This window comes from Gorilla gorilla, chromosome 2 (assembly GCF_029281585.2).
Source record: "Gorilla gorilla gorilla isolate KB3781 chromosome 2, NHGRI_mGorGor1-v2.1_pri, whole genome shotgun sequence".
In the NCBI taxonomy this organism is placed as follows: Eukaryota; Metazoa; Chordata; class Mammalia; order Primates; family Hominidae; genus Gorilla; species Gorilla gorilla.
Window position 1 is genome coordinate 191,970,288 of NC_086017.1, and position 12,531 is coordinate 191,982,818.

Consider the following 12,531-nt stretch of genomic DNA (forward strand, 5'->3'; position numbering starts at 1 on the left):
AATCTCGCCCTCCCAGAGTCAAGCGATACTCCTGCCTGAGCCTCCTGAGTAGCTGGGACTGAAGGCATGCGCTACCACGCCGGCTAATTTTCTTGTGTTTTCAGATGGGGTTTCACCATGTTGGCCAGGCTGATCTCGAACTCCCAGCCTCAGGTGATCTGCCCGACTCGGCCTCTCAAAGTGCTGGAATTACAGGCATGAGCCACTGCGCTAGGCCAAGTTTAAGCTTTTTTATGTCAAATTTTATATATCTTTTTTGAAATAAGACTGAGCTCCATATACATTGACTCAAGGGGTTAGAATCCCAAGTATACCTTAACATCTCTGAACATGTTTCCTCTTCTTATAAGTGTGAGTACGGCCATGGTGGCTCACACCTGTAATCCTAGCATTTTGGGAGGCTGAGGCTGTCGGATCACTTGAGGTCAAAGTTCGAGACGAGCCTGGCCAACATGGCGAAACCCCCTCTCTACTAAAAATACAAACAACAGCCAGATGTGGTAGTAGGAGCCTGTAATCCCAGCTACTTGGGAGGCTGAGGCAGAAGAATGTCTTGAACCCAGGAGGCAGAGGTTGCAGTGAGCTGAGGTTATGCCACTGCACTCCAGCTAGGACGACAGAGTGAGACTGCGTCTCCAAAAAAAACAAAAAAACCAGACTTTTGTTTTGCTATTGTTGTACTGCCATTGCTCCTTCATTGGAGAGCATTATCATTTTTTTCCTTGTAAACAACACTCCAGGAACATCACTAGGAATGCCTCTTTGAGCAAACCTCTAAGTGATTCTCTGAGGAAAAATGCCAAGAAGAAAGGCTGTTGGGTCAAAGGGTATTGTCGACAAGAAAAGTCACACTCGGTAAAATATTTGAAGAGATTTATTCTAAGCCAAATATGAGTGACATGGCCCATGACACAGCCCTCAGGAGCCCTTGAGAACATGTTCCCGAGGTGGTCGGAACCCAGCTTCATTTTACACTTTTTTTTTTTTTTGAGACTGAGTCTTGCGCTCTGTCGCCCAGGCTGGAGTGCAGTGGGGTGATCTCAGATCACTGCAACCTCTGCCTCCCAGGTTCAAGCTATTCTCCTGCCTCAACCTCCCGAGTAGCTGGGATTACAGGCGCCCGCCACCATGCCCAGCTAATTTTTGTATTTTTAGTAGAGACAAGGTTTCACCATGTTGGCCAGGCTGGTCTCAAACTCCTGACCTCAGGTGATCCACCTGCCTCGGCCTTCCAAAGGGCTGGGATTACAGGTGTGAGTCACTGCGCCCAGCTGGTTTTATACATTTTAGAGAGGCATGAGACAGCAATCAAATACATTTAAGAAATACATTGGTTTGGTCCAGAAAGGCGGGACAACTCAAAGCAGGTGCTTCCAGGCTATAGGTGAATTTAAACATTTTCTGGTTGACAATTGGTTGAGTTTGTCTAAAGACCTGGGAGTGATAGAAAGAGAAGTTTCAGGTTAAGACAAAGATTGTGGAGAAAAAACTTCTTTTGAAGTCTTACAGTGGCTGCCCTTAGAGATGATAGATGACACATATTACCTATTCTGATCTTAGTTAATCTCTTTAGGATTGAGAGGGTCTGGAAGCAAAAGATCTAGCTATGTTAATGGAGTATCTTTACAGATGTAAAATTTCCCCCACAAAGAACAGCTTTGCAAGGCCATTTCAAAATATGGCAAAGAAACATATTTTGGGATAAAATATTTTAATTTTCTTCCTTGTCTTGTAATGTTATGCCAGAGTCAGGTTGGAAAGTAAGTCATGTTATATAGCGTTGAATAAAATCCACCTGATAAGAATTTATGATTTGTAGGGCATTACTCCTGAGACCCCTTAGATAGGAATTTGGGCAAGACGAAAAAAAAAAATCAGACTTAGGTCCTCAATATACACATTTAAAATTTCATTAGGGACCAGATGTGGTGGCTCGCTCCTGTAATCTCAGCACTTTGGGAGGCCAAGCGGGTAGATTGCTTGAGGTCAGGACTTCGAGATCAGCCTGGCCAACATGGTGAAACCCCGTCCCTACTAATAATACAAATATTAGCCCGGCATGATGGCACATGCCTGTGGTCCCAGCTATTTGGGAGGCTGAGGTGGGAGAATCACTTGAACCTGGGGGGCAGTTCAAGTGAGCTGGGACTGTGCCACTGCACTCCAGACACAGTAAGACCCTGTCTCAAAATAAATAAATAAATAAATAAATAAGGCTGGGCATGGTGGCTCATGCCTGTAATCCCAACACTCTGGGAGGCCAAGGCAGGCAGGTCACCTGAGGTCAGGAGTTTGAGACCAGTCTGACCAACATGGCAAAACCTCGTCTCCACTAAAAATACAAAAATTAGCCAGGTGTGGTGGTGCATACCTGCAATCCCAGGTACTTGGGAGGCTGAGACAGGAGAATTGCTTGAACCCGGGAGACGGCGGTTACAGTGAGCCAAGATTGCCCCACTGCACTCCAGCCTGGGCGACAGAGCGAGACTTCGTCTCAAATAAATAAATAAATAAATAAATAAATATAAATAAAATTTCATTAGGTTAGACCTTCAACAATGGCTATGCCAACTTATAATCACTGGTAAATGTTTGAGACTGCCCATACCCCACTGGCATTTAGTAATATATACTCATTTTTTAGGTATAATCCTTTTTTCAAATTTATTTTTAATAGATAGATGTATAATTATACAGGTACGTATATGTGAATTTATATATATAAGTTTTTAATGAAAAACAGCCATCTCTGCCCTAAGCTTTCTCACAACTGGTATCTACTTCCCAGAGGCAGTCATTGGCAGCTCTGCTAGCTATTTTCTCTGGTATTATCTCCACATTTGTGAGTACTATGTTTCCATGGCTATTTGTTAATTTGTCATTTTTTGAATTTTTTTTTTTTTTTTTTTTTTTTGAGATAGGTTGTGGCTGTGTCATCCAGGCTGGAGTGCAGTGGCACGATCATGGCTCACTATAGCCTTACCTCCTGGGCTCAAGTGATCCTCCCACTTTAGCCTGCTGAGTAGCTAGTGCTAAGGCACACATCACCACACCTGGCTAATTTTTATTTATTTGTTTATTTTTGAGACAGAGTCTCCCTCTGTTGCCCAGGCTGCAGTGCAGTGGCACGATTCCCACTCACTGCAGCCTCTGCCTCCTGGGTTCAAGCGATGCACCTGACTCAGCCTCCCGAGTAGCTGGAATTACAAGCATGCACCACCATGCCTGGCTAATTTTTGTATTTTTAGTAGAGATGAGGTTTCACCATGTTGGCCAGGCTGGTCTCCAACTCCTGACCTCAAGTGATCCGCCCTCCTCGGCCTCCCAAAGTGCTGGGATTACAGGCGTGAGCCACCGTGCCCAGCGTATACCTGGCTAATTTTTTTAAAAAGTTTGTGGAGACATGGTTTTGAGACAGATCTCCAATTCTTGGTCTCCAGTGATCCTCCCACTTCAGCTTCCCAAAGTGCTGCTGGGATTACAGGTGTGAGCCACTGCCACTGGCCTTATCTTCTTTTCTTTTCTTTTTTTTTTTTTTTTTTTTTTCCGATGGAGTTTTGCTCTTGTTGCCCAGGCTGGAGTGCTCTGGTGCAATCTCGGCTCCCGGGTTTTTAAGCGATTCTCCTGCCTCCTCAGCCTCCCGAGTAGCTGGGATTACTGGCATGTGCCACCACGCCCAGCTAATTTTTGTATTTTTAATAGAGACGGGGTTTCTCCATGTTGGTCAGGCTGGTCTCGAACTCCCGACCTCAGGTGATCCGCCCTCCTCAGCCTCCCAAAGTGCTGGGATTACAGGCGTGAGTCATCGCGCCCGGCCCTAGCCTTATCATTTTTAGATATTGCTTAATGACTTTGATGGATGACTAACTTTTCCACATGTACATCTATCATTTCCCCTCCCCCATCATCCCAAGGTAGCTTTATCACACTTTTTGGAGGAATAAATAGTCCATATTTACATTATAATTGTATAGAAGTTAAGAAGAAATCACTTAGGCAGATAGTGAATGTACAGGAGTCCTCAGTAAGGCTTTTCTTTTAAATGAAAGGCAGCCCCAAATCATTTTCTAACAAAGAGCAACCTGTTAGCTGGGCGCGGTGGCTCACGCCTGTAATCCCAGCACTTTGGGAGGCCGAGGCAGGCGTATCATCTGAGGTCAGTTCAAGACCAGCCTGGCCAACATGGTGAAACCCCGTCTCTACAAAAACAGAAAAATTTGGGCATGATGGCGGATGCCTGTAATCCCAGCGACTTGGGAGGCTGAGGCGGGAGAATAGCTTGAACCTGGGAGAAGAGGTTGCAGTGAGCTGAGATCGAGCCATTGCACTCCAGCCTGGATGACACAGAGAGACTCTGTTTTAAAAAAAAAACAAAAAAACAAACAAACAAACAAACAAAAAAAAACATCCTGTAAAGTCAAGCTGCAGACATAAACAAGCAAGCTGGGAGCTTGCACAAGTGAATGCCAATAGGAACTAGGGACTAGATACGTTCAAGATGGTGGCTCCGTCTTCCCTTGTCTTTGTCAGCCACGTGTACAGTAAAGAGCAGACAAGATGGCCCCCATCAACTGAAAAGCTCATTTGCATAATAAGATTAGGGTGGGGCGACCAGCCTTCCCCACGTGCTATGTAAACGTCATACCTGACCGAACCAATATGTTTGCCCTGCGCAAATCAGACACTACCTCCTCAAACCGGACTGTAAAATCTGCTGCGTTCCCCCAAGTCTCCTTCTTTTTTTTCCCAGATCTCTCTCTCTCCTCTTTTCTTTCTCCTCTCTCCTCTCTCTCTGTCGCAAAGAGCTGCTCTCCTCTCTCCTTTCTCCTGTCTATTAAACTTTCCACTCAACCTACCCACATGTGTCCACGTCCTGAATTCTTTCTCAGTGTGAGACAGCAAACCCCAGGGTATATATCCCAGACAACGTAGCCGTTTCACAGTGACTATGCACGTATTGTTCACACCTGAGCCATCTCTAGCATTACATATCCATTCTTGTGCAGCCAGAATTCCTAAAATCAATGCTGGCCTCATTTTTAAATTCACCTTTTTTTTTTTTTTTTTTTTTTGAGATGGAGTTTCGCTCTTGTTGCCCAGGCTGGAGTGCAATGGCGTGATCTTGCTTCACCGCAACCTCCACCTCCTGGGTTCAAGCGATTCTCCTGCCTCAGCTTCCCGAGTAGCTGGGATTACAGGTATGCACCACCACGCCTGGCTAATTTTGTATTTTTAGTAGAGATGGAGTTTCTCCATGTTGGTCAGGCTGGTCTCGAACTCACAACCTCAGGTGATCTGCCAGCCTTGGCCTCCTAAAGTGCTGGGATTACAGGCATGAGCCACCACACCCAGCCTAAATTCACCTTTTTTTTTTTTTTTTTTTTTTTTTATCATTAGTGTTCTGTAAAAGGTTTAACATCTCTACCAAAAGCCTTTAAATTATATTTTCCATATGCTCAAGCACGTCAATTCCATTTCTATCTTCCTGGAACCCTCTTAGGACGAATCCTTCTTTCTGGACCCTGGGCTGGCTGGGCTCTGGCCTGTTGCTCTTCTGTCGTCCTGAGCCTCACCACTCCTCCGTGTTGTATACCCTATACCCTGTTTGGGGGATCTCCTGTCTTCTTCTTCCTCTTCTTCCTCCTTCTTCCTTCTTCTTCCTCTGTCTTCTTCTTCTCTCTTTCTCCTTCTCCTTCTTCCGTCTCCTTCTTCTTCTTCCCCCTTCTTCTTCCCCTTTCTTCTCCCTTCTTTTTCTCCCTTCCTCCTTCCTCCTACCTCCTTCTCCTCCTCCTCTTCTTCTTCTTTTTTTAAAAATTTACTCCTTCCTTTTGATGAAGCATTTCTCTAGTAGTGTCCTAATAAAAGTTACTTGGGAGCGTACTTGGAACATTTTGTTCTTCAGTGAAAAATTATGCATTGTTTAGAGCACACCTTTCCAAATTATCTGATTCTGATTATACAGAGGCTCAGTGCCTTTCATTACCTTTGAGCTATTTTACAACTCTGTAAATTGTGGATAACTGATAGCAATGCAAAATAATTCTTATCTATAGACACACAATAAACAATTCACATCCGTCTACCCACCTCCACAAAAAGAAAACAGCTTAATATCTATTTGCAAATTTTTTTCAAAATTCCCTTATTCCATATAAATTTGTGCTTCTTTGAATACTCCTTTAAACTGGCTGTAAAATCTTACTGGTTCCCTCATTAACAATGAGTTAAGTAAGATATTTAGCACATGTTCATTTTATATCTGTATGTATGAGAGTCATGATTTTACCTTTTCTGAAGTTATTCTTTAACAGAAGTATATGTTTCAAGCTACTATAGTCTGAAAAACCTTCGTACTTTACTGATAGATTGGCTGGTTATAAAATTATAGGTTAAAAATCCAATGCCAAAAAGAACAAAGAAAAAATAAAACTAGTATCTTTGAATGAGGGATCATCAAGAAGATGAAATTCAGAGTTATCACTTGTGTCAGTGTAAATTACATATTATTCTCCAAAAACTTCATCTTACCAATAACATTCTTTTCCCTAAAATGATAACTCTTAATATAGAAGGGAAATTTTCTATTTTCTAGCCATGGCAAAAAAAAAAAAAAAAGATTTCACAAAGCAAGATCAGAAAAAGAAATAAAATAAATGTATAAGTGACACCAGAAAACAAAATTATAACAAAATATCAAGACTACTTGGATGCATTAACAATTTTTTTAAGTTCTCAAACCATATCTGAGGCGGTCATACATTAACCTGGTTTTTCTCATGAGATGTGCTAAGCCAATCCTTATTTAAACAAACAATATGACCTATAAATAAGAGTATTATGGTTACTGTCTTAATAGAAAGCTTGCACACTATTTAATTAGTGAACTTGATAATTCAAAGGAAAATTAAACACTCAAGTATTATTTCATCTTTCTCTTCATTTATTCCGCTCTTTACTCCCTAGGAAGGGGACAATGAATCCACATAGTTCTAAAAATTTTACTCTAACCTGTACCCATCAAAAGAGTATGAGATTCAGGCTGGGCACGGTGGCTCATGCCTGTAATCTGAGCACTTTGGGAGGCCAAGGCGGGTGGATCACCTGAGGTTAGGAGTTCGAGACCAGCCTGACCAACATGATGAAACCCCATCTCTACTAAAATTACAAAAAACATTAGCTGGGCGTGATGGTGGTCGCCTGTAATCCCAGCTACTTGGGAGGCTGAGGCGGGAGAATCGCTTGAACCCGGGAGGCGGAGGTTGCAGTGAGCTGAGATTGAGCCGCTGCTCTCCAGCCTTGGACAACAGAGCGAGGCTCCGTCACAAAAAAAAGAGAGAGAGAGAATATGAGATTGAAACAAACTGACCATGTACTTTTTTGCTTTTTATATACTTAGCACCTAGCCAACGCTTACCATGTTTATGTATTCCAAACACGTTTAGTTGATGAATGAATTTTAAAAACTGCTTTTATAAGAATTTTTCGGCAGGGTGCCATGGCTCACGCCTGTAATCCCAGCACTTTGGGAGGCTGCAGTGAGCCGAGATCGTGCCAGTGCACTCCAGTCTGGGTGACAGAGCAAGACTCCCTCTCAAAAAAAAAAAAATAATAATAATAGTAATAATTTTTCTTAAATGTAGAAGATCATAATTGAAATTTTAAAAAATCTAAACAAGAGAGAATTGAAAGTCTTTCCTTAGTCTGCATACAAATGTGTATTTGATTACATTTCTTAGGTTAACCAATATAGTTAATAATGTTTGGGATAAGGGAAAAAACTTTTCTATAGGTAAGAGCGTCACTTGATACAGTGGACTGGATCCAATACACCTCCTTCATCCCCTGCTCCCATGGTTTCTTTAGAGCAGTGTGTCATTATCATTACTACAACTCTTTTTAGTCATTAGTTTATTCACAGAAAACAGAATGAAAAACTCACAAGAGAAAAACAAACAAAACACTTAATCGAGGTCAAATGACTCATTAAATCCTAAAAACACAAAACAGCATTCTCTTTGTACCTTCCATTGGATGAGATGTCTTCTTTCCCATTTTTACCCAACTGCACCTACTTGATTTAACATTTTTTAAATAGAATTATCTTCCTCTCAACATATCCACGTATATATTTAAAGCAAAACAATTTTAATCAAATTCACATGCAGATTATATGGGCTCCCGCCAATTCCTCTTATCATAATCGACCAGAACGGTGGTACTGCCATGCTTTATAGAGTTTTAGAATAATTTTCTTTGATGCACATTTCATATAATTATAAAATGATATGGGCTGTTTAAAAATATGTTTTATAAAACCAATTCGCTTCCCTGTCTTATTAACTCATGAAAGTACTGAACAGTAAAATTTTTGAAAGTTATTTGTTGCCCATAGTTTTGGCTTTGAAATTTCCTTTATATTGGAAATTGAACAAAACACTATTAAATTTCACCTGTGTTTCTAAGTAGTTTTACTTCTTATCCCAAATATATTAAACAAGTACTACAAAATACATATCATCTGTAGTTACCTTTCAAAATGCCTCATCAAAATTAGCAAAGGCAATTCATGTCCAAACAGAAAATAATTCTATGGTAAAATTGAAAAATGCCGATTTTTTTTTAGTTTGTAAATCATCTTTAAAAATTTAAATGTTGGATGGGCACAGTGGCTCACACCTATAATCCCAGCCCTTTGGGAGGCTGGGGTGGGGTGCAGAGATCACCTGAGGTCACAAGTTCAAGACCAGCCTGGCCAACATGGTAAAATCCTGTCTCTGCTAAAAATACAAAAATTAGCCAGGCGTGGTGGTGGGTGCCTGTAATCCCAGCTACTCGGGAGGCTGAGGCAGGAGAATCACTTGGGCCTAGGAGGCGGAAGTTGCAGTGAGCCCAAATTGCGCCACTGCACTCCAGTACAGGTGACGAGTGAAACTCTGTCTCAAAAAAAAAAAAAAAAAAAAGAAGAAGAAGAAAGGAAATAAAAAACAGATATAGCCTCATCCTAAACTAACATGTAATGGAGCAGTAGTAATTAAAACAATCTTATCCATGCAATTGAACAATATGCACCAATAAAAGGAATGGAATAGGACCACAGTTCCCAAATTTTGTGCCACAGGCACCAGGACATGGCAGTGAATTTACAGGAGTGCTATGCGATACTTTTTTTTTTTTTGAGATGGAGTCTCAGTCTGTCACCCAGGCTGGACTGCAGTAGCACGATCTTGGCTTACTACAACCTCCGCCTCCTGGGTTCAAGTGATTCTCCTGCCTCAGCCTCCTGAGTAGCTGGGATTACAGGAGCGCACCACCATGCCAGCTAATTTTTGTATTTTTAGTAGAGACAGGGTTGCACCGTGTTGGCCGGGCTAGTCTCGAACTCCTGATATCAAGTGATCTGCCCACCTCGGCCTCCCAGAATACTGGGATTACAGGCACGAGCCATGGTGCCTGGCCATTTTACGTTTTTAAAATAAACATTGTGACACTTGACATCTGTTAGGCATTGTGCAAACTACTGTCAAGGTAGTTGACAGTTCATACATTAGACTATCCTACATTCTATTCCATGATGTTATAACCTTGCACGCATGGGGTTTTCAGTGATTGATGTGACAAAAACAAAAATCAAACAGGAAATACGGGTAGTAGTATATTTTATTAGGGATATTACTTACATATGTAAAACCCCTTCACCTTTGCCACATTCTGTTGGTTACAAGCAAGTTCCAGGTTCTACCCACACAAAAACATGGATACCAGGGAGCAGAATCAGGAGGGGTATCTTAGAATTCTGTCTACCACAATATACAGAGTGCAGAACCTACTGGTGACTGAAAATCTGTGAAACACAGCTTTAACCAACCAACTCTCTCTAGACTGTTTCTTCTATTCATTCATTCATTTATTCATTCATCTATCCATTCATTCATCTGACTTATGTAAGGCACTTACAGTCAGGCACATAGTAAACTGATCATAAGTGTCGACTACCATTATTTTTATTTTTTTATGTTTTAAACAACAACTGAAGATCGTATATGCTCAATGCTAGGTAGTGGAAGGGAATACAAAGGAAAATAAGACTGATCTCTGTTTAAATTCTGGGAGTGAAGGTGGAGGACAGCCACATAAATAAGCGATAACAATTCAATGGACTATGCAATATTACAACTCTGCACCATGTAAGATGGGTGTTCAAAGAAGGAATGCCAATTCTGCACTACGTCAGTGGTGCCTTTATAGAGCAGAAGACAATTTAGTGGCATCTTGAAGATACTGTAGTTTGGCTGATAGTCAAGGAAGGAGATGTTTCAAACCTAAGAACAACATGAAAAATGACCACAGTGTGAAAAAGCAAAATTCAGCCCAGTTTAAGCTTTTCCCTTTATTCACACAGAATTTGAAAATATTTCTACTTCATTGTATTATACCACGTAACTGTTTGCAACATTTTGTACTCATTATTTTTCACCAACTCACATGCTCTTTGAAGAAGTTTTAAAAATATACAGATCAACTATACTTGGTATTTAATAAGTAATTAATGAATGGGGAGATGGATTGGGGATTGAATTGGGAATAATACCATAAGCCACACTAAGAGGTCTGGAATTAATATATTTGTGAAAGGTAGCTGTGAGGTAATGTTAAGAACAAAGACCGTAGAGTCAAACTACCTGGCTCTGCCAAATTACTGAGCTTGGGCAAATTATTTAACCTCTCTATGCTCTGGTTTTTGCATTTGTAAAATTGGAATGAAAATAATGGCTGCTTCAAAAGGGTTGATGCAAAGATTAAATTAAATAATATAAAGTACTTAGAAGAATATCTGGCATATATTATATGTTCAATAAATGTTTAAAATGATGATAATATGATGAATTGATAGTGTCAGATAACAAACAAGAAATCATGTGTTTAGAAGTAAGATCATTTGACTAAGGTTTTTTTTTTTTTTGCAGTTTTTACATTTTTATTTAAACACAAAACGTGCATATGAGCTGTCTACTCATTTTCTTTGCTGCGCAGCCTGGCATTGGGGTTGGTGACTCTGATGGCCAGCTGGGCAGCTCTTTTCACCAAGGCTTTGCATTTCTTGGAGGAAACTGTGAGCGATCTCAGCACAGTAAGATTTGTTGCACATCAGCAGCACTTCCAGCTCCTTGGTGTTGTGGACCGGGAACTTCCAGAAGCCACTGGGCAGCATGTGCTTTGTTTTTTTGTTGTTCCCATAACCAATGATGGGCATCAAGATCTGGCCCTTGAACCTTCTATGAACCCTGTTGTCAGCATCTCTGGGTTTCTGCCAGTTAGGCTTAATTTTGACATATCGGTCAGACTGGTGCCAGATGAACTTCTTGGTTCTCTTTTTGAGGATCTTGGGCTTCATAAGGGGTCTGAGGGCAGCCATGATTCTGAGGAGGAGATGACTGCCACCTCCGTAGGCAGCGCCCAGGTTGGGGTTTTTAAAAATTAACTTATTTGAGACAAGGTTATGAGACTATTTTTTTTGTTTTTTTTTTGTTTGTTTTTTTTTGAGATGGAGCCTCACTCTGTCACCCAGGCTGGAGTCCAGTAGCACAACCTCGGCTCACTGCAACCTCTGCCTCCCAGGTTCAAGCAATTCTCCTGTCTTGGCCTCCTGAGTAGCTGAGATTACAGGCACCCGCCACTATGCCCAGCTAATTTTTTTGTATTTTTAGTAGAGATGGGGTTTCACTATGTTGGCCAGGCTGGTTTCGAACTCCTGATCTCAAGTGATCTGCCGGCCTTGGCTTCCCACAGTGCTAGGATTATAGGCATGAGCCACCGCGACCAGCTGAGACTTTCTAACTTTTGTACTTTTGTAGAGACAGGGTTTTGCCATGTTGCCCAGGCTGGTCTCAAACTCCTGACCTCAAATGATCCATCCACCTTGGCCTCCCAAAGTGCCCAGGTTACATGTATGAGCCACCAAACCTGGCCTAAGGTTGGCTTTTAAAAAGAGAATTATTATCAGTAGAGAGGGATAAAGACTGAAAAACTACAATGGAGAAGGCAGAAACCAGTTAAAGAGCTACTGCAAGCATAGAGAAGAGATGAGTAGAAACTGAAGGAATACAATGAGAGTGTAGATAAAGAGATAAAATTGAGATATTTAAAATGTTGAAGTAATGAGGCCTACTAGGTAAAGATGTGATAAGAAATGAGGAGAGATTCATAGGTAAATTTAAGTTTTTACTTAAAGAAAACCTTATGAACAATTGGGTACATAATGATGCCATTAGTTAACATAGAACATAGAGGAAGATCCCTTTATCTGTGGAGGGAGATAAGTTCTTTTTGGAAAAAATTGTATTTGAGGTGTCTTCAAAACTTGCAATGAAGATTTTAGAGAAGATTAAATTTTGGGAGTCTGTAGTGAATGTTCAGCATTTAAGACTGTCGGATATAAAAATGCTCTAGAAATAAATGCTTAGTGCCACAAAGTGAAACCAGCACTCAGGCAAAAGTTTTCTCAGCAAGGCAATTTACTTCTGCAGAAGGGTG

At 41.1% G+C, this 12,531-nt stretch overlaps 1 pseudogene; it reads right to left on the reverse strand.

The window, feature by feature from the left end:
• Positions 1–11,007: 11,007 nt before the first annotated feature.
• LOC101124922 (large ribosomal subunit protein eL32-like) lies at positions 11,008–11,413 on the reverse strand (annotated as a pseudogene).
• Between the last annotated feature and the right edge of the window lie 1,118 nt (positions 11,414–12,531).